This window comes from Pseudopodoces humilis, chromosome 13 (genome assembly GCF_049639895.1).
Source record: "Pseudopodoces humilis isolate 2021_Gansu_Grassland_sample_001 chromosome 13, ASM4963989v1, whole genome shotgun sequence".
Classification (NCBI taxonomy): Eukaryota; Metazoa; Chordata; class Aves; order Passeriformes; family Paridae; genus Pseudopodoces; species Pseudopodoces humilis.
Window position 1 is genome coordinate 18384102 of NC_142212.1, and position 27617 is coordinate 18411718.

General features: G+C 44.2%; 1 protein-coding gene across 9 annotated transcripts in view; it reads left to right on the forward strand.

The window, feature by feature from the left end:
• CHL1 (cell adhesion molecule L1 like) overlaps nt 1–27617 on the forward strand; it is a 126173-nt gene that overhangs the window by 24657 nt on the left and 73899 nt on the right. For 6 of the 9 annotated variants that reach the window (XR_015773725.1, XM_088062047.1, XM_088062046.1 and 3 more), the window contains exon 2: nt 7120–7200. The exons of 1 other annotated variant lie outside the window; for it this stretch is intronic. The gene's annotated coding sequence lies outside the window, so the exon portion shown is untranslated. Of the gene's footprint in view, nt 1–7119; nt 7201–21436; nt 21494–22362; nt 22482–27617 lie in introns of those variants that run through there. 2 more of the 9 variants (XM_088062052.1, XM_088062049.1) reach the window with 2 other exon arrangements.

Below are 27617 nucleotides of genomic sequence, written 5' to 3' on the forward strand. Positions count from 1 at the left end.
CACTTTCCTCCTTGTGCTTTCAGCAGTTCAGAAGTTGGGATGCTCAAATTGCCCATCTTGACCTCAGTTGTCTCCTGTGTTAATAAAATTCCCTGTGCTGCTGTTTAGGCCATTACTTGGGACTCGGAAGTTTTATTTCTGGCTCTGCAATTATCCCAGTGCTGTAATTTCCTTATCTGGATTGGGGATAAATAACAAAGCTCTCCTTCTTCATAGAAGGCTCAGAGATTTGATGATGAAAAATGCTATATAAGGGTTCAATGTTGTTATGGGAACAAATATCACTTTGTTTGCATGGCTTGACCATCTTAACAAGCAAGCAGAGAGTTGATGAGCAAATCAAGATAAGAATTGAACAAATGAGGGATAATGAGCAACTTCAGAATATAGACTTCATTTTTTCCTTCTGCTTAAAAGTTATTCACTTTTATGTCTGTCTGTAGAGGACTTTTTAGTCTGTGAATCATTTGCCAGTTGGGTGTAGAAATCTTTCAGTTTGCTTGTTTTGTGATTTGCTTATCATTTTTAGATGCCAAATAAGTCACTTATTAGTTTGTATGATCATTAGCAATATCAGCATAGAATCACATATTATAAGGTTAAGTTTCCAATTTTCATGTTGGACAATTTTCAAGTGCATTTAAAGGGCATTTCCTGGGGAGAAAAAAAAGTGAAAATTATAGTTTAACAGTGAAGTAGCTTTATAATAGGAAAAAAAAATTGTCCTTCATTAAAACTGTGCTTGAAATCTGTTATGAAAAGGGCAGCAGAAAACTGATCATTTTAAAATACTTTCAAACTTCTTTGCCTGTTATTTTCACTCAGTGCCATGGGTTAGGCCCTTCTGATCCTTCAGAGTTCATGCTTTTGACAGCTTGCATGGGATTCACTTCTAGGTTGTAGAGTGGAAAAAAACACCATGCTCTGTTCAATTTGCATAAAATTTTAACCAGGAAACAAAAGGAAATGGTTTGTCAGGTAGGGTAAATAAATTTAAATTCAAAAACCTACACTGATTTATTTGAATCAAAGACCATTTACCTTCAAACTAAGAGATGGTTTAGATGGGATATTGGGAAGGAATCCTTCCCTGGCAGGGTGGGCAGGCCCTGGCACAGGTGCCCAGAGCAGCTGGGGCTGCCCCTGGATCCCTGGCAGTGCCCAAGGCCAGGCTGGACAGGGTTTGGAGCAGCCTGGGGCAGTGGGAGTTGTCCCTGCCATGGATTGGCTTTAATGGTTGCATTCCCTTCCAGCCCAATCTTTTGGGGATTCCATTTCTCTGTGCTGAGAGTAGCTCCAGAGTGCCTGAAAATGACCATGGCTTTGAGTGTGAATACCTGAACACTTAGGTTTTTTTAAGATTTTATATCTTCAAAAACACAGGGAGAAATTTTCTGTCTGCTTTCATTGCTGAAACCCCATGATTGTGATGAGACTCCATGGGTCTCCTGGAAAAGGGTGGCTGTTTCCCAGCTGCTGTGCAAACACAGGATGCAGTCCCATCCTTTTGTCAGCGGTGTGCTGCTCGGTTCCTCCGTGGTGAGGAGCTCAGAGCGGGGCTGTAATGCAGCTTTGAGCTTTAGGAGGTTGTTAAAACCCGCCAGAGTGCTGCCTGTACCTAGGGGACATTAAATGCAGAATCATTCTAGCCAATAGGCAGGTACTAATATGCCAAATTTTACCCCAAAGTGCTCGCGGGCTGCTGCTGTCGGTTTTGCTCGCTGACTTTTATGGACTATCAGGATTTATTGACCCAGCAGGGGAATATTGACAGAGGTGATTCTGTCCTGCTCCCAGATTCCCTTAAGGGGCAATAAGAACACCTGGTGTGCACTGTAAATTTCAACTCAACTCGTGTGTGTCGTGGCACGGAGTTTAAGTGCTGAACACTCCCTGATGGTGTGAACATGAAACCTGGGTGATTCTGCACAGACCTTGACATTTCCTTTAGGGAAAAAGTGGTTCTGCTCCCTGGGTAATGACAAGGCTCAGAGACAGACTGTGCAGAGCCTTTGCTTGGGTGCTGGAGCCAAGGTGATTTTCTCCTGGTAACTTTTAATGCCCTACATCCATATATTAAGTTCACCACCTGAATTATGTACTGGCAAAGAGCTATAACATTTCTTATGCCTGAGTAATCGAGGACCCAAATCTGGCCCAATAGATTTGATTTACAAAAATGTGTTCATGGCTGCCTTCTTTTACTGGTGCAGTAAATCACAGGAATTGTCAGCCAACATCATGTGATGGGCCCAGACAGCTGTGATTAGTACTGCAAGGCTCTCTTCATATTCTGATAGCATTTCCACTAATAAATAAACAGACATTTGAGCAACTTGTAGCACTGTGCTTGGAGTAATTATGAGCCAACTTATTCTATATGTGCCACAGAGGAGGTACATATTTTTATTAATTTATTTTTCCTCATAGGAAAAGTTGAAATATGGGCAAAGCATGTCTACTAAACTAGGCTTCTAAATTTTATTCCTGTAAAATTAATATCTTCTACTGTTCCTAAAAAGAAAATAATCATATTATTTAAGGAACAGGAAGATGTTTGTGCTGATTCTTCTCGGCACGCTGCATCTTTGCTGGGTTGTGTTGAAAATGCACATGGGTAAAACTGCATCAAGAATGTTTGTTTCTTTATTAAAGAGTTTATTTTTTCTCCTACTGTTCTTTTTCTCCTCCCATATTAATTCTGTGCAATTGGTGCTAGTCAGAAGACATCACTGTAAATATTCCCCTTAACACAGTTACATTGATGTGGGATCCATAAGCTGTAAGGGCCTTGGCCTTTTGCTGGGAAAGTTTATCCACTTCATCCCATGCTATTTTCCAAGCTGGTTAAAGCATCTTTTTATGGCTTGACAGCACCTCCTCCTGGAAAATTCTTCATCTGTTAATGTGCACATGTGCAGCTCATGCCTCTCTGCTGGTGCTGGAGCTGATGGGGACAATGCCCAGCCCTGGGATTTAGGTCCTTTCATCCCTTTGCCACCTCCATGTCCCTGAAACAGGATCAACCTTCATGGTGTGCACTGAGAGCGGAGTCAAGGCAGGTGTGATGTACAGAGCCCAGTGCTGTGGGAGCAGGTTGGCTCCAGGAGCAGCCAGAGCAGTGCCAGAGCTCCATCCTGGCCAGCATTCCCCTCCTTTGATGCCATTCTTCTTCCTGCAGTCCTCCGGGACAAATCTGTGAATTACCTTCCTCTGTTTTGCAGGGATCTGCAGCAGGCACAATTCAAGTACCATTTAAATATTTATTTGTCACTCCCAGAATGTATTCTGAGCCTGACTGGCAGGTTTTCACTTCGTCATTTGTGTGTCTGTTCAGGAGCAACGCATGGATGGAATGTGAAGGTCACATTGCAGCAGGGACTGCTCATCCCTCTTTCTTTGTTCCTCCTCGGCCATCCGGAGATGCAGGAGCCTGGGAAGCTGCTGGTGCCATCTGTGGCATGGCCAGAGGCAGTGGGTGATGCCAGCCCTGCTACTGGCTCTGCTCAGACACCGAGCAGCCCCAGCTGGCCCTGGGGGGTGAGGGGGTCTCACCCATCTCTGTGCCACACACGAGGCAGGGGTGACCAGCTGAGGGCATGGAGACTGCATTCCCCCACCCAGGAATCCATCAGCTCCCTCTGACCTTTGGGAAACTGAAAGACAGAGTGGCTGTACTTGTGGAACATCAGAACAGTAAAATGCCTTTGCAGCACTGGGAGCCCAGACACACAGACACTTTGCCTGAACCCACAGAGGAAAAGAGTAGATTTTAGTTTCTCTGTTTTAAAAATCCCACCAGATTTACCATACCAGGGCACCTAAATTTGATCCAGGCCACAAGGTTTCTAGGACAGTCATAAATCCCAGTTAGGAAGGGTACAGGTTTTCCCTTGTAGTACTCAAGGCATGAAAAATCAACAACAGGCTGAGTTTTCAGTGTAGACTGGAGACAGGTTTTCTCATTAAGACAGACCTGGTTTCTGTTATTCCTCTGTGAAATAAACCCTGTGGTTGATTTAGAAACTTAAGGAACTTGCTGCAGCCAGAGAGAGCCAGGGAGGCCAGAGCTGGCTGTGCCTGGTTGTTGCACAGGAGGAATGGTGGTGCTTCCCTTCCCTTCCAACAGCATCACCCCAGGCAGGAACACCTGGAACAGAGGCCTCAGAGTCGTAATTTTTCCTTCATGCTGCAGAAAAGTCTTGGGAAAAATCCTGGATAACCTTCCCTGGGAAATTGCAGTACCGCTGCAGGGAGTATTGGATTTGAGGTGGAGTCTGGGGATTCATGGAAGGTACCCTTGCCCATGGAGGGCTGGAATGAGATGATTTTAAGGTCTCTTTCAGCCATTCTGTGATTCCATGATTCTCTGACAGCCCCAAAAGCCTGGAGTGAGCAGGTTCTGAGCTGAGGCTGCAGTGGGTGCACCTGAGCACAGAAATCAGCTCTGTCCCTGCTCTGCCTTTGCCATGGGAAATATTTCCAGTGGTTTTGGGGAGCAGTGAATCCTTATTGTCTAAACTCAGCCTGAAACCACAAGAAACCCTGCTATAAATTGGCTGGCTCTCATAAACCCAGTGCTATAAATCAGCTGATTGATGCTTGTATAAATCTTGTATTTTTTCCCCCAAGTTTTCCTACACTTTTCACTGGGAATGTTTTTAATATAACCCCTTTCCTTCAATCTGACAGCTTTTTTTTTGCTTGTCCTCTGTCCATAAAGCCTACCAATAACATCAGCCTCACAGACCTTCTCTACAGGAAACACCATTAAGATTTTCTTTTAGCAAAAGTGAGCAGCCCCTCAGAAGTCCTTTATCAGGTCTGGTTTTTCCTGTTGTGGTTTGCCTCTTGCTTTTTTTTTTTTTTTTTTTTTCATTTTTTCCATGGATAGCTGTAATTTAAAGCTTACAAGATCGATAAGTCCAAGATACACAGCATAAATGGGAGAAGCAGACAAACAACTGGTAAAGACAGGAGACAGCTGATGAAAATGAATTCAGCTATAAAGCATTTGAGATACTGTTCTCTGCTCTGATTTCTGAGAGAGATTAAAAAATAGGAGGAGGGGGAGACACAAATCATCATTCCCTCCTCCCTCAGAATCTCAGGTTGAAATAGTGTTGAATTTCTTCTTTTTCTTTCCATGTCTCTAAATAAACAGGAGATTTTTTTTTATTTGGAGGAGAGCTTTTAATCAGTTGCAGGAGAATTGGCTTAATACAGAGCTAACTGGGGCAAGTGTAATGGCAGGAAGTCTGGACCTGATGTAATAACAGCATCTTGTCTTTCACTCCCTGAGTCCAGCCCTGTGATAGACTGAAATCCTGAAAATGGCCTCTGCTGCGCCCTGCTTTGTGGCAGAAGGATTTTTCCACTCTGTTTGGTGATTCTGCATGGGGCTGGGTTGGGGTTTGCTGTGGTTTCCAGCCCAGGCATGTCTTACAAGGCTGGGACCAGGCTGGCAGAGCTTAGCTGGGCTGGGCCCAGCTGGCACGGGCTGGGGCTCAGACAATTTGCATTTGGCATTACAAATTGCAGTCACATTGCTCTGGGGAGGTGGAGGCTCTCGGAAAGGCAGAGTGCAGTGCCAGCAGGAGAGCAAACATTGCTGAGCTAAAGCCTCAATAGAAGTCAAGAAGGATTAAGGTGCAGCTGAAAGTAGAATTGGGGTTTCTAAATCAGAGCTTTAGAAAATGTGTTCTGTTCACATCAAAACCATAATTTATCTACAGAGAGGTCAAGCTGTAAAATACATGTGCTAGTGGGTTGTGTTTCAGTGAAACTGCAAATTTCTATTGATGGGGAGATTCTTATGAATGTTCCCTGTGTGCCCATGGCCACAGAAACTCCCTGAAAGGCTGAAGATGTGTGTGGCAATAAGCACTGACATTTTATATATTTACATATACATTTACACCTGTGTGTGCTGAAGCTGTCTCTGTTTAGCCCAAAAGATATGGGGCACTTTGCAATTTGAATTTGAAATGCTCTGTCTGGGAAAGGAGGTCCAGGTGCACGTGGGGACTTTGGAAAATTGGGATTGGCCCTGTCCATGGGGAAATAAATCTGTCTGCACCTGGTGGGATGAGAGCAGATAAAGAGATTATCAAGTAGTGACAAGAAAGAAAATAGGTTAGCTGAATTCTTCTTTATACTTCTCCTCCCTCAAGATGTCTCTCTGAATATCTTGTCATTCATACGGCAAGGGTGGAAAGAAAATCACTTTTAAAAGTGACCCACAGATGTAGAAAGCGACCAAAATGGTGCTTGTGTGCTTGTTTTGCCCCTGGGTGACACAGGATTTGGTCTGGGTGGGTTGTAACACTTGGGAGAGCAGGAAAAGTGGGATTAAAGCTCCAAAGTATTTTCCATGCTTTTTCTGCTCCCAGCACACAGTGACCCAGCTGCAGGTGGGAATATCGAGGTCAGTGGCAGAGGTGTGTCCTCTCCTTGTAGGAAAGATACAGAAATGCAGCTCTTGGTCAGTGTGTTTGAAACAGGTGGAATGTATTGGGGAAAAAAACCCAACCAATTTAGGGATCTGTTTCCTCTTGGATGAGTTTTCTTCCACGAGCCTTTTATATTTCTTTTCCTTTAAAGGAAAGTAACTGTTGAAAATCACTTTGAAACCTGTTTCATGTTAGGAGAGCAATAATGTAGGTGGTGATTGATAAGATTTATTGTTTCTGGGTTCGTGTTATCTTGTGATTCCGAGGAAAGCTGAATCTTATCTGTTTGGTGCTGTATAAACACTTAACAGACTTCAGAGAGCTTGTAATGTAAGCAGACAAGAAAGGCAAAGGAAGAGAGGGGAAATGTGCAGAAAATGCCTCGTTCCAAGGCCACAAACCAGATTTAAAATAAAAATCAGATCTCCTCACTCCTGCCCATTTTTCTCTATTCCATGGGGGACTTTGCTTCTGTTATTCAAATATGGAAAAACCTCTCCTTTTCCAGGTAAATGAAGGGCAAGGAGAATGAGATCAGACAGAAACTCAGCATACAGGGGTGAAAAAAAATAAAGCAAAGGAATTGTGCTGATAAAGGTGCTGGTTTTAGATAAATTCAACATATGACATACCATTACTCAAATCACAATTCTGTCTTTATTCCTAGATGCAGTAAAGTGGGAAGAAGAATTCAGATGTAAAACTACAACCTGACCATGCATTGATGAGGAAACAGCCACATGTTCTGGTTAGAAATGCATATTTTTCTTCTTAATTAAATATTTCTGTTCTGGGTGTTGATTTTATTTGCCTCACTTCATGAATCATCACAGTCCAAGTCCTTGTAAACATTTTGGACCTGTTTGATACCAGCTCTGTCTGGAAAAAGCTCCCTGTAAAAGCACAAACAGGTGTGTGTGTGTGTTTGTGTGTGTAGGTACGCTCTGCAACGATTCCCTGGGATTTTAATTCCCTGGAGGATGTGGACATGCTTTCAGAGCCTGACAGCTCCTAGGTCAGATGGAGCTTGTTTGTCTTCTCTTTTTTGCAGCTCAAGCAAACACTCATTTGTTATTGTGTGTGGAGCTGAGCCCTAAGCCAGGCTTTATCCTGTTGTAGCAACTAATTGGTGAGGAAATTGTGATTTTACATTTAAAAAAACCCCTCAGTTCTGGAGAAAAAGGTGCTGTGACCATTCTACCCTGATTATTTCAAGGTCAGTGTCCCATTCTGCTCCCCAGCAGCTGCTGGTGGCCATCAGGGCAGGGAGGGGCTGGAGGGATTTCCTTGGATTTCCTAAAAGCTGAAGAGAACCAGCGGAAGAGCAGGGCCTTCGTGGTGGCACTGCCAACAACTGTTCATCAGGGAAAAAAGGCTTTGGAGCCCTGGAGTTATTTATGGCTTGCACTTCTCCAGGACAGTTTGTTTCCATGGGATTTTAGTGCCCATGGACCCTTCCTGTAGGGAGATGTGCCTGGAGGAAATAATCACACTGGCAAGGGGGTTCTGTCTATTTATTGAACTGTTTTTAAATCCTATTCAGGAAAAAAAACAAACAACAAAACCCTCCTGTAATTCTGTTTTCTTTCTGTTTGTGGCTGCTGAAAAGGGAGTCTTGGCTACAAATGCATGCATTTCCATGAACTTTTATTAACAGGAGCTTCAAGGTGAAAACTTGGCCTATAATGGGAATTATTAACACCATAACTTCCTATTGAGCTGTCATTTTTTAGGATTTTGTGTTCTGCTTGCTGGGATTGACTACTGTAGAAAGCAGGTTTCTTATGTATGTGCTGCTGAATTTCATTTTGTGAACTTTTGTGTTCTGTAGAAACCAGAATGATAAACTTATTGACAAAATGTAGTTTTTCTGAATAGTCTTTAAAATGTTTTAGGATTTTTTTGAAATTCTTTTCTTATACCCCCTGATAAATGGATTTTCCCCATTACAGCCAGTGATTCTTCCAAGCAGAAAATAATTTACTAATTTCTGATCAGCCCCAGCTAATCAGGCAGGCAGTAGGATCCAGCTGCTGTGTAAGTCCAGATCTCCATAAAATCTGGTTCTATTTTCATTTATCTCATTGTGGGAGCAGCTCTGACCTGAAAAGCTCACTTCCTTGTGTGTTTGTGAGTTAGCTGATAAACTTTCCCTGTTTCAAGACCATCCAGCTGGAAAGGCCACCATGAAATGCTGGCTGGTTTTTGGGTGTGAATGAAAATGAAGAAAGATTTACTCTGGTTGTCATAGGAGAAAAATTTTGTTGTTCCTTCTTGTACACCTCCAGAACCTTCTCCTACCTTTTATCCCCCAAACCTTCTCTCTGGGAGGGTGTCCCATGGGCTGAGCTGCTCCATTTCCAGGGAGGAACCCTGGAAATGCAGGCACAACCTTCCAAGTGCAGACTTGAGCAGCTTTTGTGATTTTTTTTTTGTGATTCCTGTATGGAATCACAGAATCATTTAGGCTGGAAAAGACCTTCAGGGCCACCAAATCCAACGGATTGCTGCAGCTCTGCTGAGGCCACCACTGAGCCATGTCCCCATGTCCCCAAGTGCCACATCCACGCAGTTTCTGAATATCAAGGAAGTCCTAAAGTGCCTGCAAGTGTGGATGTTTGGAACTGGAGTATTTCCCCCCTTTGGATCCCAGCTCAAACCACCCACTTTTGTGTTTTTCTGCTGTTTCCTCTTGGACTGAACCCGTTTCTCAGGGCAGGGATCAGCCTGGTGACCTCCTTGCCCTGCATGACCAGAGAATGAACCCAGAGCCATTCAGATGGGGCTCCAGACTGGAGTTAATCTGTGCTGCCCCACAAATAACTGCATTTACTCACACAGGGGCTTTTTATTTAAACACATTTCTCCTCTTTGTCAGAGAGGGGAATTGTAATTAACATTTCATTGTGTGATGAACTCCCTATATTTAGAGCATTATTGGTGAATCTGTTACCTTTTAAAAGATATTTGGCAGTGGGAAAGTTGAGAATCGTTCATTTTCATTTAAAATTCAGGGCATGGTATGTGAAACTGTGTTTATGAGGAGGGTACATGGTCCTGTCATTTTCTACTTGCTTAAAAGCTACATAAGTGGTTGAGGCTCCCATCCTGAGGAGAAGAAAGGGCTCATTAAAAAGATTAGCTCATAGAGAACAAATTAAACTTCAGTGCCCTGCATAAAGATTATAATAACTGTAATAATAAATGAATTAATAATGCATTAAAGGAGAATTCCTCCAGTCAGCTTGTCACACGCTTATCCTTGAAAATTGACTTCAGCGACGTGTGTCACATGAGCTAATGACCTTAACTGATGGATTTGGGATTTTTCCACACTCCAGAATCCACTCAAACCCAGATTTCTGTATTTTTGACAGTCAGTTTGCTGGGTAGACATGAAGTAAGTTGAGCCATTTGGTGCTGCTAGCTGGGGAGGAAGCTCTAGTTTTAACCTCGGGTAATCAGAACTGGTAAACCCTGAGCACTTGGAAGGGGAAAAATCGACAATCCAGTGCTGCAGGCTGCCCAGCTTTGCTGGAGGTGAACATCTTGGGCTGATGTGGGATGCAAACTTTATATGAAACTGACAGAGGGTAGGTTTAGATCAAACATCATGAAGAAATCTTCCCCTGGAAGGGTGGGAAGGGCCTGGAATGGAATTCCCAGAGCAGCTGTGGCTGCCCCTGGATCCCTGGCAGTGCCCAAGGCCAGGCTGGATGGGGCTTGGAGCACCTGGGACAGTGGGAGGTGTCCCTGCCATGCCAGGGCTGGAATGAGTTGAGCTTTAAGGTCCCTTCCAACCCAAACCTGTCTGGAATTCTATCTGGGGAGCTCCCATAAATTTGAAGGTTTTGTTCCCACTGTTATAAATATGGAATTATCAGGATTTAGGAATAAGTTATCAAGTTCAGCATTGGAATAGGAGGCATCCATGGGGGTTTAGCTGGGGAATTGTAGGTGCTGAGGCACCCCTAGACAGCAGAAAAGTGAGAGTTTGGGGATTTCTGCTGTTTCCCGTGGGTAAGGGCTGATTTTCTAATGGTTGTTACACTGGGGAAAAATTGAATTAAGGAAATTGATTATCCAGACATGGTAAGCCAATGCTGGTTGTAAAATGCATCTTTAGACACCTTTAAAATGAATCTATTATTCACTCTTGAAACCCAAAGCTGCTCCTCTAAACCCAGGCACTACTGAAGATGGAGTTTACATGAGCCATGGCATGGTTAATTTTTAGAATCTTGAAAGAATTGAGGCTGGAAGGGCCCTGGGGAGGTTCAGAAAAGAATCTGTGGCTTCCAGAGATTATGGGGAACGCTTACCCTGTTCCTACAGAATCATGGAATGGTTTTGGGTTTGAAGGGACCTGAAAGATCATCTCATTCCAACCCCTGCCATGGGCAAGGACATTTTCCATCAGCCCAGGTTGTTCAATTTATAATGATTCTGTCACAGTGGTGCTCCTCTGTGTCCTCAGTTACACCTGCAAACAGGTATTTGTAGGTGTTGATTTAACACTGAGCTTTGCCTATGAAAGACATGAAAGCAAATTCCTTCTGGGATGCTTTTTTTTTTTTAAATTTGAAAATAATTGAAAATTCATCTCCAGTGTTTTGTTGCTTTTATTGGAAGGGTATTTTTAATAAAAATCTCATTCAGCATAGAAAGGGCAACATCAATGGGGTTTTTATCAGTGCTTTGCATCATGTTAATACCAGAGCCAACAATGAGTTGTGCAGGTATTATACCAGAACAAAGGAAATTATTCCAGGGATTTTATCAGAGAATATTTTGAGTTTGCTTGTCAAGCCATGCAATATGTGCTCTGCTTTATTTGCTGGCTGGTGCCAGAGCAGATGAACAGTTGCTGGAGTTTGCACAGGGATTCTTTTCTCTCCCTGCCCTGGTTTGCTTTGGCACATTATTTGATCCACGCTGGGAAAATAGTGAGAGATCAAATAAAAGTGATGTATTAGTACCTGGAATTGTTACAGCTCAGAGGAGTGTTGCCTCTTCATCACTGGAAGTGGTCACTGGGGGTGCTGGAAGTACAATCCTCTTTTTCAGCCTTCCCAGCAATAAAGACTCAGCCGTGAATTCTGCAGAATTTTGGAGCAGAGCAGGTCCCCACAGCAGTGGAAGCACAGCTCTGCCTGCTGGGCTGGATCTGCTCCTCCAAACCCCCCTGACTTCTGCTCTCAGGGCAGCAGAATACTGAGGTGTTCTTAAATTTCCACTAACGAGGCTGGGTTCATTAGCACTCTCATCAAATGGCTTTCAGTTGCTATCAGTCTGACTTGGATTTGAATTGACGACCTTGAGATAAAAGGCTTTTTATTCTATTACCCATCTTCTGAGCCATCAAGTCTTTAATATGCCGTGTAAAATCATTTTTCAGATGGTATTTCTTTTATATAATATCGTCATTTGTTGCTAATGATGTCTGATTTTGGGTGCTACAAGCTATAATTGTGCACAATAGTACTTTTGTTATTCTTATTATTTCGGATTTATCTGCTGTATTGCCAGATACTTGTAGACACAGAGAAAATAGATTGGTAATAGAGTGTAATCCAGTTTTATATAAACGAGTTAATAAAATCACATAAAAATACAAAGTTAAATTCAGCATCAGCAAAGCTCATCTGTTACTTCTGTAAATTGAAGTATAAAACTTGACTTTGATGCTGAAATAAGCTTTAGTGCAAAATGCTATATGGGACCACCAAATGTATGGAAAATTAAGGAAAAATGAGTAAGAAAATGTAATGCAAACATCACAACGAAGGAAGTTTATTACATGCCACCTTTTTCCTCCTGAAGGCTTTTCCCTGAGGACAATATGGAGGAGGTCATGTTAAAACCCCAATGTACACAGGAGTGTTAGAGGGGAAACAAGGGAGCTTTTCCTGTTTTGGTTTTATGTCACTGTGTTTGTTTGGGAAAGATAAAACTGGGAGCACTGGGATGAAGAGGTGCCTTTAGGGAGAGATGCTTTGGGAATTCTCAGGTATGGCAAACTTGTTGTCCATAGCTGATTTGGCTTGAAGGTATCCAGTCATTAATTTGAAAAGGAAGATATTACAAGGCTGCTGCTGCAGCAGTTACTTGTGCCAAATTAAATGGTTTTGTTCCAGAGGAGATAATAACATTTCTCTAAGATGTTATTTATTGGGTTTTGACACTAAAATATAAGGGGTAGAATGCAAATCTGGCACAAATTCCAAGGGGTCAGCCAGCTGTGCCCTCTGGACCCCAGTGCATCCCCTGCCTCCAGCAGAGGTGGTCGTGTCAAGGTCACTCTGGAAGCTCCCAGCAATGGGTCACAGCAGCTTTATTGGGGATAAAGTATGGAAATGATGAACTGCATAGCTCAGACAGCTTTCCATGCTATCTGTCCTTAATTTCCCTCTCAGTGAGTTGAGGCAGCCACTGGTGGTGTTCCCAAAGTGCTCCTGATTGGAGCCTTCTTAATTAAACCCTGTCATGCAGGAATATTGCTGCCATGTCCCTCTTCCAGCCTTCCCTCTTTATGGAGTGGGCAAACATCCTCCTTTCTAGCTCATGTTTTCTGACTCTCACGTGGATAATTACCTCCTGTGTCCTGTGGTTAACATCTGGTAATATTTCCCCAAACACCCCTTGTGTCTGGCAGCAGCCTCTCCTTGCTGACTCACGCTTGGGTTTTATCCTTTCCAACCTCTGTTCCCACTGCCTGTCTGAAAAAAAACATCTTTTAAAGCTTGCCCTTGGTTATTCCCAAAATAAGTAGGACTTTGACTATCTTTTCATTAAATTATCTTCATTATTTCTGATTGTTTTTCACCATAAGTGTTGTCCTTTAGGACCCTGGTGAATCCCTCACACTGTGTACAATTCATAAAAATATGGGGCCAAGTCAAAAACCTGAAAAAAACCACATTTTTTTGGGTGTGTTTATTACCAGTGTAAACTCACAAGTTGTTGAATGGACCTTACTGTGACAAACATATTGTCTATGTTTGTCTATTTAAAATGTATCACAGCTAATTCCCTCCTGTGATAGGGTAATTACCCTGATTTTTAAAAAAGGTTAGATTGGGTTGACATGATTAGAACTTCACATCTTGGCAGTTTCTTCTCACTTTATATTCCTATTAGAATTTAATTATTTATTCATTTGTTTCTGGGTCTTCCAGTGATCTGAATTTAGGCTTACAGATACCTCCTTTTTCCCATCTGTAAAAATAGCTGCTCTGTTTGACCATCTCTTGCCCTCAGTCATTCTCAGAGAGTGCTAAAAACGAATTCCTGGTAGTTTAAAGGGAACTTCAGCAGATCCAGAAGTATTTCAAAAGGAATTTAATCCTTAATGACTTATCCAGTTGTATCTTACCTGTGCAGTCCTCAGCTCTCTCCTCGGATTGTGGTCCAAGCTCCAAGTTCAAATTAATTCTCTTGAGGGTCTGGTCACTGTAAAACATCTTTTTGTGAAGAAAGAGGTTAAAAAAGATGTAGAAAATGCCAACCTTTTGTGATTTGCAGTCCTTTCCCAGGTAGATAATGGACTAAGCTTGCCCTTAACCTTTACAATCCCTTTCTGCAGGCAAGGTAGGAAGAAAGGATCTTGTCACCAAAAGTAAAATGTTCTTTTGTAAGTGACCACCTTTATTTTTCTGATTAATCATGGTTAATTCAACTACTGAAGGGTTAGAAAAACTCATTAGGATTTATATGAATGTTTTCTTATTGCTTAATTAGTCTTCATTAGTTGGATTGGAAGACTTGAAGATCCACATTTCTGCATTACTCACCAATCCATGGCAGGCAGGCAGCTTTATTATTATTTTTAGAAGGGCACTGCAGGTGTGGTTGTGTTCTCTTGAATTTCCTGCCCTTTTTTGCTGTCCTGGTGCCTGATCCTCACTCAGGTCCAGGTCAGCCACTCTGAGGGGAGCAAATCCAGTTTCAGGAGGAGGAGGAGGAGGAGGAGGAAGAAGAGTTGTTTTGGGCAGCTCAAGCATCCAACACAGAGGACTTAGAGGGGTGGGAAGGGTTAAACTGGAAATCTCACCCACATTGGTGTGCATGGGATTTTTAGAGCTTGATAGCACTGCATTGTTTCTCACAATGATGGCAAAGGCATATTGGAATAATAAATACATGGTAAATATTATTAATGTATTAAAAAAGAGTGATAAACCTCACATTCTGAGGTCAAAAAATTGCAGCCTGTTTTTTTTTGTTATGCTTCAATAGTTTATTCCAAGTCCTGCCCCTGCAGATTTGGAACATTAATGTATTTCATTCTTCTAAGAAGAATATTCCTCTTTCCTGCAATGCCACCTTCCACTTAGGGATTTCTGAGGCAGATGTGATATTAAAGAACCTTCAGTCCGGTGCTTTGGAAGAAAAGGAAATAATTTAAAAGCAAAAAACAGCACAGTACCCTTCAGAAAATGGAAATATAAATTCATTTTCTGAAAGTGACTGAGCTACTATTGAATTATCTTCTAGAGTCATTATTTGACAGAATAGCATAAGAAAATGCCATTAAAAAGGTAAGAATTAATAGCAAAAAGGTAGATAAGCAAATGCTATGTATACAGATTTGCATCCTGTGATGTAAGGAGGATTACAGAATTAATTTACCAATAGAATTTATTTTGGAAGTTGGTTTAGGTAAATAAAAACCCTAATGAAGCCAGTGGGGCAAACCCTGAAATGTTGGTTGAAGAATAGAAAACAAAACAAAACAAAAAAAAAATTAGAATTAATTTTTTTCCTTATCAGATAAAATATTAAGTGAATAAAAAATAGGAAGATGATGGGTCTAGCAATTAGAATTTTAGGTATGTCTAGAGTTGTGGTAACCTGGAAGGCCTCAAAGAGTGACCAGGTGCAGATGGGATTTGTGAACCTGACTGTTGGCACTGCCAATATCCCATCTGCAGCAGCAGCGGTGCTGGGGGCGTGATGAGGAGCTGCCCTGTTTCCTGACAGTCTGAACCCCAGCTCTGACACTCTGGATGGGATCCCTGAGCTGGGTGGGATCCCTGAGCTGGATGGGATCCCTGAGCTGGATGGGATCCCTGAGCTGGGTGGGATCCCTGAGCTGGATGGGATCCCCTGAGCTGGATGGGATCCCTGAGCTGGATGGGATCCCTGATCTGGGTGGGATCCCCTGGTCTGGATGGGATCCCTGAGCTGGATGGGATCCCTGAGCTGGGTGGGATCCCTGATCTGGATGGGATCCCTGAGCTGGGTGGGATCCCTGATCTGGATGGGATCCCTGAGCTGGATGGGATCCCTGAGCTGGATGGGATCCCTGAGCTGTGTGGGATCCCTGAGCTGGATGGGATCCCTGAGCTGTGTGGGATCCCTGAGCTGGGTGGGATCCCCTGAGCTGGGTGGGATCCCTGAGCTGGATGGGATCCCTGATCTGGATGGGATTCCTGAGCTGGATGGGATCCCTGAGCTGGGTGGGATCCCTGAGCTGGGTGGGATCCCCTGAGCTGGGTGGGATCCCTGGTCTGGATGGGATCCCTGAGCTGTGTGGGATCCCTGAGCTGGGTGGGATCCCCTGAGCTGGGTGGGATCCCTGAGCTGGGTGGGATCCCTGAGCTGGATGGGATCCCCTGAGCTGGATGAGATCCCCTGAGCTGGATGGGATCCCTGATCTGGATGGGATTCCTGAGCTGGATGGGATCCCTGATCTGGATGGGATTCCTGAGCTGGATGGGATCCCTGAGCTGGGTGGGATCCCCTGAGCTGGATGGGATCCCTGATCTGGATGGGATCCCTGAGCTGGGTGGGATCCCTGAGCTGGGTGGGATCCCTGATCTGGATGGGATCCCTGAGCTGGGTGGGATCCCTGAGCTGGGTGGGATCCCTGATCTGGATGGGATCCCTGAGCTGGGTGGGATCCCCTGAGCTGAGGTTTCTGCAGGACAGCCCATCCCAGCCGCGCATCTCCAGCCAGGGCAGGTGGCAGTGGTGTCCCCAGCCATTCCCTCCCTGCCTGGGGATGTGCCAGCTCTGGGCAGCAGCAGCCCTGCCCTGCTGTCCCCAGCCAGGTGCGGGTGCCACCTCTCCTGCCCGTGACAGGTGCTCGGGGTGGTGACAAGGAGAGGCTCACTCGAGCTGCTCTCTGCTGGGATCTCCCAGTATCACTGCTCCTCAGGGATACCTGGGATGGATCCCTCCTTTCTGTGCCACACGTGTGGGCTGAGGAGACCCCCAGGATTGCACCCTGCCTACCCAAACCAACCACCTGGCAGCAACAGGAGGCTTGACAGCCACTGCAGCTCCCGTTTCTAAGAGCTGCTGTCTCCTTACGGAGCGTCTCACGCCGCTCTGGCCTGAGACAGACGTGACAAATGACTTGGGGGTTTTCTTTAAATGCTGCTGAGCTATTCACATGTTCCCTCCAAACCCTTCCTGTCAGGCCACATCATAAATTGCTGCAGTAGAAGTTATTCCTGAGCAGCTCTAAGATGGATCGTTGTTCAGTTGTACCCACAGCCCGTGGGTTTTAATCTGTTTATTTGGCTGTTCCATCTCCTGTGGCTGCCTGGAAATAGAATTTCCAAGCAGATAGATACCTCTTGGAGAATTCTCACTCTGCATATTTCTTCACTGCTCCATTAAAAATAAAACCCACCAATTTCTTCTTAAAGCTTCCATGCCAAGCTTAGCATTTTTTATCCTTCCAAAACCAAAACTGTTGGTTGTGTCTGAGTATGGCAGAGCAGGGCAGTGAGTTATTGCTCCATGGCCTGAGGCACCTTTGCCCCTCAGTGTTCCTCTGTCCCTGCACAGGGCTAAGGACAGGACAGGAGTTATCCAGTGCCTGGAATGATTTGGATGGGATTTGTTAATGTTAGCAGGAAGGGCAAAGCCAGTTGCCACACGAGTTCATGACAAGGGAATTATTTCCATATATACATTTAGGAAGAGCCAGCCCTAAGTGCTATTGCCTCATTAAAATTCAAGGACTTGGGTACCGTGATGGCTCTCCCAGATTTAACAGCCACAGCTTTTCCAAAGGCTCATTTCCCTGGAATCTGCTGCGTAGCAGAGGATTCCGAGAGGAATCCTGGGTGGATCCCTGCATGGGCTGAGGAGCTCTGCTGGCTGTGGGAGAGGGGCTGCTGGAGGGTGTGAAGGCACCAGGATGGAACCATGGTGGATTTTCCCAGTTTTCCCTGGGAAGGGGCTGATGGAAGGTGTGAGTGCACCGGGATGGAACCATGGTGGATTTTCCTGGTTTTCCCTGGGAAGAGGCTGCTGAGGAATAACCACAATTCTTTCTGGCGGTCAGTCTGGGTTGGCTGGAGCTGGCCACGAGGTCTCTGTGGTCACAGCACAAGTTGTGTCTCGGGGACAGGGCTGAGGGGACACCCGCTAACGAGGGACTCAGCCAGGAGACAAAGGGACACTGTCTGTGCTCATCATCCCTCATTTGGGAATTAATGAACGAGACTCGAGGCCTATGAAACCTCTTCCACTGGGCAAGGAGAGCTCTCCACCGAGTTCTTGCTGCTTAATGATTTCATTTCGGGTTTGAGGGACTCTTTGTTGCTGTGCAGTGGTTCTGGGCAAACTGGTTTTGGGGGAGGGATTGATGTTTTCAAGGATGCTTCATGCCTGTATTAGAGAAATGCTTATTTTTCTTAATTCTTTCATGAAATCCTGCAGATTAATGATGCAAAAAAAGGCTTTTTGATCATCTGTTGAGCTGCTGTGTCCCTACAGGGTGGTTGTTTTCATTAACCAACTCGGGTTTACAGTTCTACAATGCAGATTTATGTTAAAAAGTTAATAATAACCCTAGAGCACAAAATAACAGGGAAAGCAATTCTCTCCAGGTAATTAAAAATTGAGCCTTTCTGACAAAACAAGATATTGTGTAACCTGTGAACGTAAAAGGCTGTCTTGGTTTCCTACTGCCTGACATCTGCAGCCCCTGCACGGGGCAGAGCTGGTGCCTGTTCTGCCTTCCCCAGCAGGCAGGAGATACTCCTGGGTTACTCAGAACCTGTGTTCTGCACAGCCTGCCTGAGCTGCCAGCAAATGTGCTGAGATTTGCCAGTCAGCTGCTCTCAAACAGAATTTGCAATGTCTTTTTTCTCAGAGGAAGCACTGGCTGGAGTTCCTTTCTTCTGCAGCTCCCCTGCTTGCCAGTGGTGGGGGGGTTTGGGTAGCTGGGACAGGCTGCACAAGTGGAAAGAGCCTCATTTCCTCAACAAGCTGTCCCAGAAAAGAGCATTTCTATTTTTTTTCCTTTTTTTTTCCCCCTTTGCCAAGTTCCCAAAAACAACAGTTCTCATGAATCCAGTCCATTTCAGCATTATAACCTTTACCTCCCCCCAGTCAAGATGTGCAGTTTTTGCCAAACCTCTGCTTATCACATGGGATTTTCATCTCTGAAGGGTTTATATCTGAGTTTTTATCTTCAAGAATGTTTCCTGGGATTGTTTTTGGGGTCTCCCAACACCTCTGGGTGCTGCTGTCCTGTCCCCAGGGCTGCTGGGTGAGGATGGGTCAGTCCCCAGAGCTGAGGGCTGCTGAGGTAGAGATTGGATAATTCAACATTTCTCAGTAAAACTCTGAAAGCCAGCCTGGCATTGAATAAATGATAATTTCATCATGAGGATGATAACAGAGACATTTTTACTTCTAGAAACATTTTATTGGGAAGCAGTGGCTTTACCGTATTTCAGCCTCGCCAAGGCACTCGTAGAACACCAAAACATTCAGAAAGCACTGGCAAAACTTGTTACGTGTTTTGCAGCAAAGAGCAGCTCTGATGCCACTCATTAAAGGGTTCCTTCAGCCAAGGGGCTGGGACAGGCACATTTGTCTCCCTCAGGGCTGCTGATGCTTTTGACAGATTTTTTTGAAGTTGCCATCATGAGCTGTAGCCTTTGGACTCCCTGAGGATTGCTGGAAATGCCCTAAAACTTGATTTTCCCTTCCTGCAGGAAGTATTGGAGATCAGTGAGGGAAAGTTGTCTGGTATTAGGATTAACCTGGCCTTGGGTTTCTGGTTGCACTGGATCTGTTCAAAGCCATTCTCCCACTTGCAGAACAAGTGAGCTGGAATTTAGGGCTGTGTCTGAGGGAAAATGCCCCTCTGGATCTCACAGGAGGCAAGAACCAAGGTCTGGATGCTGGTGATGGAGGATGGTTGTGCTACAAAGCAGCAAAAGAATGTTATTCCACCATTTGGGGAGAAATACATCAAGAAAAGGACCATGTGTTAAAGGAATTGGATTTAGCAGCAATTTTTTCTGTGTGGGTGAAAGGGTAAGGGAGTGTTTTGCTGTAGGGTGGCAGAACTGCAAAGAACAGACATTTTCAGTCTTAAAATATCTAATTAATATCACTGATTCTTCGCCTTGCTGCGAGCCAAGTGTCCTTTGCTGCTCACAGATGTGTATTTCTATGTAGAAAGAGTAAATATTGTGTTCCATGTGCTCAGGCAGGAGCTCTGACATGCAGAGCACAGGAGGGCACCCTCATCCTTGGGGACTGAGCTGGTGCTCAGCCCTGCTCCACTGCTGGGCCTACATTTAAAAATATCCTTTTGGTATTAATCTCTCCTGACTCCCATCATACATCATCTCATTGAGAAGTGTAACATAAGGAATTCGCTTAATTAGTGTTTAGGGATTGTTAATTTGTGACTGTTTCTGTGGAGGAGGTTGTCCAGTTCCCTGCTGAGTTGTCCAAATTAGTGACCTGCATGCACTGGATATTATTTACTTGTTTTACAGCAAGATATGGGACCAGATCTCTCTCATTCCTCTTCCCTTGGGTTTGGATGAATCATCAGATTTCTCAGTTGGGTTGGGTTTTTTTTGATGACTCGGTTGGGTTGGGTATTTTTATCTCCAATCTGCCACTTTCACCCATCTGCAATCCACTCAAAAGATGGATAAAAGTATTTCCAGGCTTTTATTTATCACCAGGAAGTTGCAGAGAAGCAGCAGCTTGGTGACGTAGCAAAGGCAGGTGCACACTGACTTCTGCTAGAAAATTCAGAATAATCAGAAATAATTTACTGTTTGGAAATGTAATTGATAAAAAATGTGTCATATGTCATAAATTGGTGCAGGGTCTTCTGGTGAATCCTGAGATCCTCCTGGAAGGAACCTGGCTTTCTCTGTATTTGCAGGGTGGAAAAATGAAGATGTAGAAATATTTCATGATGATCTAAGAGAAATTGCATGAGAGGCTTTCATAGCCTAGGATGGACTTGTTGGAAGTCATCTTATTTGGGTGTTAATTATTTACACACTAATTACTCTGAGTTTCACGGTACTTTCAGTAATTTGGCTGCATAAAGTTTATTGATAAACTGTTTTTAACAGAACCCCACCAGAAAATGAAGGCAGGTGGAGGGAATAGGATGCCTTTGGAAAAGTTTCAGATAGCTCTGAGAGTCAGAGACAGAACTGAGCAGAGTTGAGGAATTAATTTTAAAAAATATTATTTAAATTATCATTTGCTCAGCTGTAACAGAAGATAGAATTTACGTCTTTCTTGGCCAAGTTCAGCTGACTCCCTTTAAAAGAGGAGTTAATTGAGATAGGGCAGAAGGACAAAGTCAGATATTTTAGGATCACCCTTTGCAAGTGCCACATACAGGAAAATCTGGTGCTAAACGCTCTTCCCCTGATAAATGTGGTTCTGCTGTCATCTGATCCATATTCCCAGCTCCGGGATGTATCACCCTGCAAATTGCAAAACTCGGGATTAAGAAATGCACCTTGAGAATGTGCCAGCCCAGCTCCTTAAAAGGCTCCCAGAAAAGATGAGTCACTGCTTAAATGGCCACTGGGTGCATCTGCAGAGCATTTCAGGTTAAATCCCCTGGAGCGGTCAGGATTCCTTGGGGAAGCTGCTCCGGGGAGCAGAGGCAGCGGAAATCCTGGAGGAAAGGAGGTGGCATCAACCCAGGAGGAGCATGAGGGGACAAGAGAGGTCCCAAAGCCATCCAGAGCAGTGAGGAGGAGGAGGAGGAGGAGGAGAAGCACAGAGGCTGCCCCAGGAAGGTCTGGAATTTCTGAACTGGTCTGGGGGTCTCGTGGCTGGTTGGTGTCACCAGGAAGGGGCAGATGTGAGATCCTGTTCTGGTTCATGGTGTGCAGGGCAGGGTTTGGGAGCTGTGGCGGTGTCAGAGCACTTTGGGGAGATGTTTGGAATGTGTCCCCTCAGGACTGAGTTGGTGTTTTGTGGTTTTGTCTGTCTCCCCACCTTCTCTTGGTCTCTTTGTAGTTGTGTAGCTCAGAGCCTGGGTTATTGCACATCTCGGTGTAAGATCAGGATTTTTGTCTATATAGGCAGGATTTCTGAATCCCAGTCTTAGCCCAGATGTTTTGTGGGTTTTGTTGTTGTTGTTATGAATTTCTTTTTCTTCTGCCTCCTAACAAACCCTGCTTTCTCAATCTCTCAGCTGTGCCCAATGTCCCAGCAGAGCTGATGGGCAGAGCTGAGACATCTGAGTTTATTCTCAAGTGCCTGCTGCTTTCTGCTTCTTAAAGCACATCTAAAACAACCTTTACTGGAACAATTCCTTTTACCTTTTCTGTCTTCTGGGTCAGAGAGGAGTGAGATTTTTAGCCAGGTGTTTGCTGCCCACATGCACCGGCATTCCTTCGCTGAGTGTGTTTCTGACACATCTGAGCTTTGAAAAACTCAGATTCAGGTGCTTTGTGGGGACTTTTCAGGAAAATCAGATTCTCTTCAGCACTGCTTGGATTTTTGGAGTGTCCTACACAACCCTGGGAACGCAGATCATTCCCAGCTGGCAGGAGGAGGTGCAGTCCCCAGGGCTGTGCAGGCGCTCCCCGTTAATGAGCTCCAGCTTTGGCTGCTCTGGGATGTGCCAGGTTTTGCCTGGCAGATTTTTTGGCTCCTTCTGAGGGAAAGCAGCTTCTTTCTGTCTTTGTAATAAATGGGGACAGCTGCACATCGAGTGCCCTTCCAGATTCTGAAGATTTATCCAAACCTTGCTGGAGTTCCTTGCAATTCCTTCTGGAGGTGAGAGTCAGATTCTGCTGGGATCTCTTGCTAACTTTGATGTTACCTTAGTGGTGGTTCTGCCTTAGGCTCTACATGGACACTAAGAAAATGTCAGTTATTTCTTTCAGACAGAGATCCTTGTAGGGATAAAAAGATTCTGATTTTCATTAGGAAAAAAATAGTGATAGGACAAGGGGAAATGCTTCAGACTGGAAGAGGAGAGGGTTGATGGGGCACTGGGCAGGAATTGTTCCCTGTGAGGGTGGGCAGGGCTGGCACAGAATTCCCAGAGCAGCTGTGGCTGCCCCTGGATCCCTGGCAGTGCCCAAGGCCAGGCTGGACATTGGGGCTGGAGCAGCTGGGACAGTGGGAGGTGTCCCTGCCACGGCTGGGGGACACTGGATGGGATTTAAGGTCCTCCCAACCCAAACCCTTCCAGGATTCTGTGCCACATTTAACAGGACTCTGTCCTAGTTTTTTCTCATGAAAGCTCAGACTAAACATAAATAATATATATATGTGTTTTAATATTTTCTATATCCTTTTTTATATCCTGTTGATTTCTGTTTCTTTTCTGTTTCTTCTCCAGTGGTTTTTTTTTGTCTCCTTTTTACTTCTTTTTTGTTTCCCTTTCTCTTTTTTTCTCCCTTTTTGCTGCAAAGTTGCAGGTTTCCCTCATCTGTGAGGTACACACCAGAATTTTCAATTCATTTACTCTTCTCCTTTGACAGCTGCATTTTTTTGCCACTCCATGTTATTACCAAGTTTTGTTCTTCCTCCAGGCTTTGCTCCACCAGAACTTCCCAGCCCATCCAGAGCATCTCTGCTTTATAATTACTTTACATTTCTTTATGGCTTCTCTTTAGGCAGGGGAATTGCATAAGTTAATGTGAATAATAATAATCAGTTTGGATCTGTCACTGCACGACTGATGATGAATAATGCAGACTCTGCTCTGCTGCTGGATGCAGTTGTTGGGGATTTTTGCCTTTTTCTCCTCATCACCTGCCTTGAAGTATTGTGACATTGGATGACACAGATAAACCTGGGTTCTGTAATTAAGGTTTATTTTAATGATCCTGAGTTTTGCGTGTTCTTGTGGCTCAAATATGGTTTAATCATTCCTCCAGTTTTCCTTTCTGCTCTGCTGAAATTTCTCCAAAGGAATAACAGGATAAATATTCTCCACAGGAATATCAGTGGGATAAAGCTTCAGAATGCCCCACACACGTTAAGTTTTTCATATTAATGACAATAATTTTATGCATTAGATCAATTAATTTTTCCCATCTATCTGTGGAAGGCCTGGCAAACACCACTGAGGTGGGAATTTCAGCACCTATGAATTTGACTAATAGAATTCACCTTATTTTCCATGAGCATTGGGGTGATTGGGATTTTTTCCACTCCTGTTTCCATAAAAGAAGCTTTAAGTCTCCCTGTACAGGCTTTTGCAGCTGCAAAAAAATGAAATTTGATGAAAGCAGTGACTGAAACCATGGGTTCCTCACCCCCTCCCTGCACACTCTGCCCAGAATCCATGGAATCTGTACAGGAAAAGCTCTGCTTAGGCAGGGTCTTATTTCCCCCCTCAGTTTGCCAGCAGAGCTGCTGGTTGCTGGGCTAAAGAAAAGTCATTTATGAGTGGTGGGTGAGGAATTTGTGAATATTCAGCTCATCTGTCTGAGCTGACACCAAGCTCTGAGAGCCCTGTCCATTACTGTCCAAACAGATATTTTCAGATTGGATTTGATCCCCTTCAGGCACCAAAACTTAAGAATTTAACGGGGATTTTTAAAATTTTTTTTCCTCCCATCCTCTCCCTCTTTTTTTCCCCCTGTGGCTGTTTAATATTAAAATGCTGCATCTCGTGGTAGGGAAGTCAGCAGGGATGCTCCAGCTCCGAGGGAATGTTAATTACCAGCAGTGCAGGTTCCCAAACCCCTCGCAGGAGCAGCTCCTCGGATGGGCTGAGGCTGCCTGGATTTGCTCTGGCAGGATGGAGAGCTCAGCCTCACGTTCAGAGCTGATTCCTGGAAAAGGAGGGTGTGGGAATCCAGCTCCTTCCCAGAAGGGAAGCCTGGAAGGATGCTCCTGTTACTCCAGAAAGGGGATTTTATGCTGTCTTAGAGTTGGAAATAAATCTGAATATATCTTTGGTTTAGCCAGCGTTCTCGGAGTGTTTGGGAACAGGAATGGTGAATTTCCAGCTGTAGTTTTCTTCCTCACTTGCAGCTGAAAAGGCTGTGGAAAAGGACTAGGGAAAAAAAAAATAAATTGACTGTTTGTTGCTTCTCCCTATAGGAGAATCATTTGAAATTTAGCAACTCAGCTTCCCAAAGTCACAATTCCCACTCAGGGATGATGTGTGTTGCACCAAAACCACCTTGGTGTTCCCTGAACATAATGAACTCAAAATGTATTTATTGACTGTATGGCTTGAATTCAAAGATCTTTAAATGAGAAAGACAGACAGAAAGAAAGTCAGAAAGAAAGAAAAGCCAATTTTCCCAGCAGAAACATTTATAGTGGGAAGAAATAGTTTGAAAAATTTTAATTTTTCAGCCTGAGGCCAAACAGAGCAGTCACATATAGGATGAATCAGATAGGTTCCATGTACAGAATGCTGGGAAGTCTGCTTTGAAGCATTAATCAACACTTGCATGTTATGATTTTTAGCTTTGTAATTACAATCATGCAGTATTTACCAAGTGTGAATACTTACATTGCAGGGATTTGTTATCAAATTGGACGTGGAGCTTAATTTAGATTAAATTCAGGAACTCTGTGTCTGGAAACCACTCAGTACTTTGTGCCTTGTAGGCAAAAAGTGCAGAGGAAGAACGTGAGAAGGAGGAGAGGAAATAAACACCCCAACTGCAGAGACAACAATACACTGATTTTTCTCTTTTAATTAACAAGAAAGGTTCAGGTATGAGAATAGAAACAAATCAGCTTGATGTAAATTCATTGCAAATCAGAGATGCACTGCAGATACCAAAAGATTAAATACTCCAAGCAGAGTCCTGTGGAAGCTGGGTTTAGGAACTGATTATTGTGAGGCTCAGCCTAAGTAATAAGCATGAAATATTAATTAGGCTCCTGGTATCTCATGAAATAAAGGTGCTTTAGCATTAAGAAATTAAATTGAACCAGACTTAGAAGAAACATTTCAAATTATTTTGTGCAGTAGGCCAAGGCAAATATTGACTCCCTGGTCCACTAATGCAAATAAATTAAATTATTAGGGATTAGTGGCCAGTTGAAACTGGAGAGAGCCCAAAGCAGGAAGATTTAACCTTTTCCCTGCTCATCCCTGACACTTGGGATAAGCAGCACTTGTGTCTCCTGCACTGGAGCTCTCCAGGGAAGTCTTTGGTCAAATTAGTCCCTAATCTTTGTTAATGTGTTCTCCAGAGGCTGCTGTGCCAAGGAACTGCTCTGACAAGGAACAGTGTGTGCAAAGGGATCTGCCCTGCTAGGGCTGGATGTGGGGAATGATGGAGTTCCAGCAGGAAAGCTGAAACCTGACTGGTGAAATTGTTCTCTGAACCCCAGCCGTGTCCCCAGGCCTGGCTGTCCTGCAGTGCCACGTTCTCCAGGGAAGGATGGGTTTGTTGTCAGGGTCCTGGTGGAATGAGAGAGGGAAAAAGACCAAAGGAGTGAGGAATAGGAAGGGTTTTGACTCCCTGGGAGAGGAATCAGAGGGGAGTGAGTGGTGCCCCGATTATTATTATCATGCATTACATGAATATACATTAATATATATGTATATTTTATGTACAGGCACACATACATAGTATGTAGAATGATAACAGTGTAGCTGTTTGAGCAAAAATTACTCCTGACACCAACACCCTTCACATGTCCTCTTGTTGTCCATGCTCCTTTCAGTTGCAAAATCCAAATTTTTATGATCTTGGTGGTCTTTTCCAACCCAATGATTCCATAATTCTATAGATGTGGCATTTAGGGGATGCCTTAGTGTGGAGTTGGCATTGCTGGGTTAATGGTTAAACCTGATGGCCTTAGAGGTCTTTTCCAACCCAAAGGATTTCATGATTCTGCGATGTGTAAAATGTATGCAAGCAGTTCCCACTCTTATTTACAGCATTCCTTCTTCCAGTGATGCTTTGGGTGTTGTGAGCAGGGGCAGGAGGGTTTCCCAGAGCTTTTCCTGCATTCAGGGGGTGCTCAGGATCAGTGCTGCCAGTGTGGCTTTATCCTGCCTGTTACACCTCTTCCAGGAGGAAGATTCAAGAATCCTTTTGCTTGCAATTAAAAGCCTGAATTTCCTGGCAAATTTGGAAAGAACGTACCTCAAAAGAAGGCTTAAATAATGCTTAAAAGCTATGATTTAGTGTACAGTTATTAGAATAGACCTGTGTATCCTTGGCACTTCCAGGGATTGCATGTATTGCGCACAGGTCCCATCCTGAGAATGGTATGAACACAAGCAGGAGTCCAAAAGATGGGAGAAGGTGCATCATGACACAGAAAAGTTCAGTAGGATCATATGTAAAGTCTGTCAAAGCTGGAATTTGAATATCTGCCTCCTATCCAAGACCATCTCCTTGATTAAAGACACCACAGTGATTTGGGAAAGGGAAGGGCTGTAATGACAGTCAGATTTGAGATTTGTAACCCACATCATCCTGCCCTGAGCTCTTGTTCTGCCTTCACAAACTCTTCCCAGAGAAGTGCTGGTTTGTGGCTGAGGCTGCCAGAGTCCAAGCCCAGGCTGCCACGACCCTCAGCTGCCTCCTCCTGCCTTGGTTTTGGTCCTGCAGTTTTTCTCCTGCACCACAGATATCATTAAGACCCCCTGGCCCAATTCCTTGTTTCATTATGGATGACAAAAATAAAACATTAATAGGTTTTTTAATACGAGCTGGGAGTTAAATATTCATTATTTCTTATTACTTCAATGTCACTAAGCCTTTGATGTGCTGAAACTCCAAAACTCTTCTCCCTGCTCTCCACTTGTACCCTTTTAGCTCCTGAGCGTGAAGGGCGCCTGGGCTCTGCTTGTGGCTCCTTCCCTGGCTCAGCACTCCTGATGTCACTGCTGGATGGGATCTGGGATGAATCCTGAGCAGTTCCTGGCTCCTGCCTGAGCTCTGGCCCTGGGCTCACTGCTCCCTAAAGCCAGGC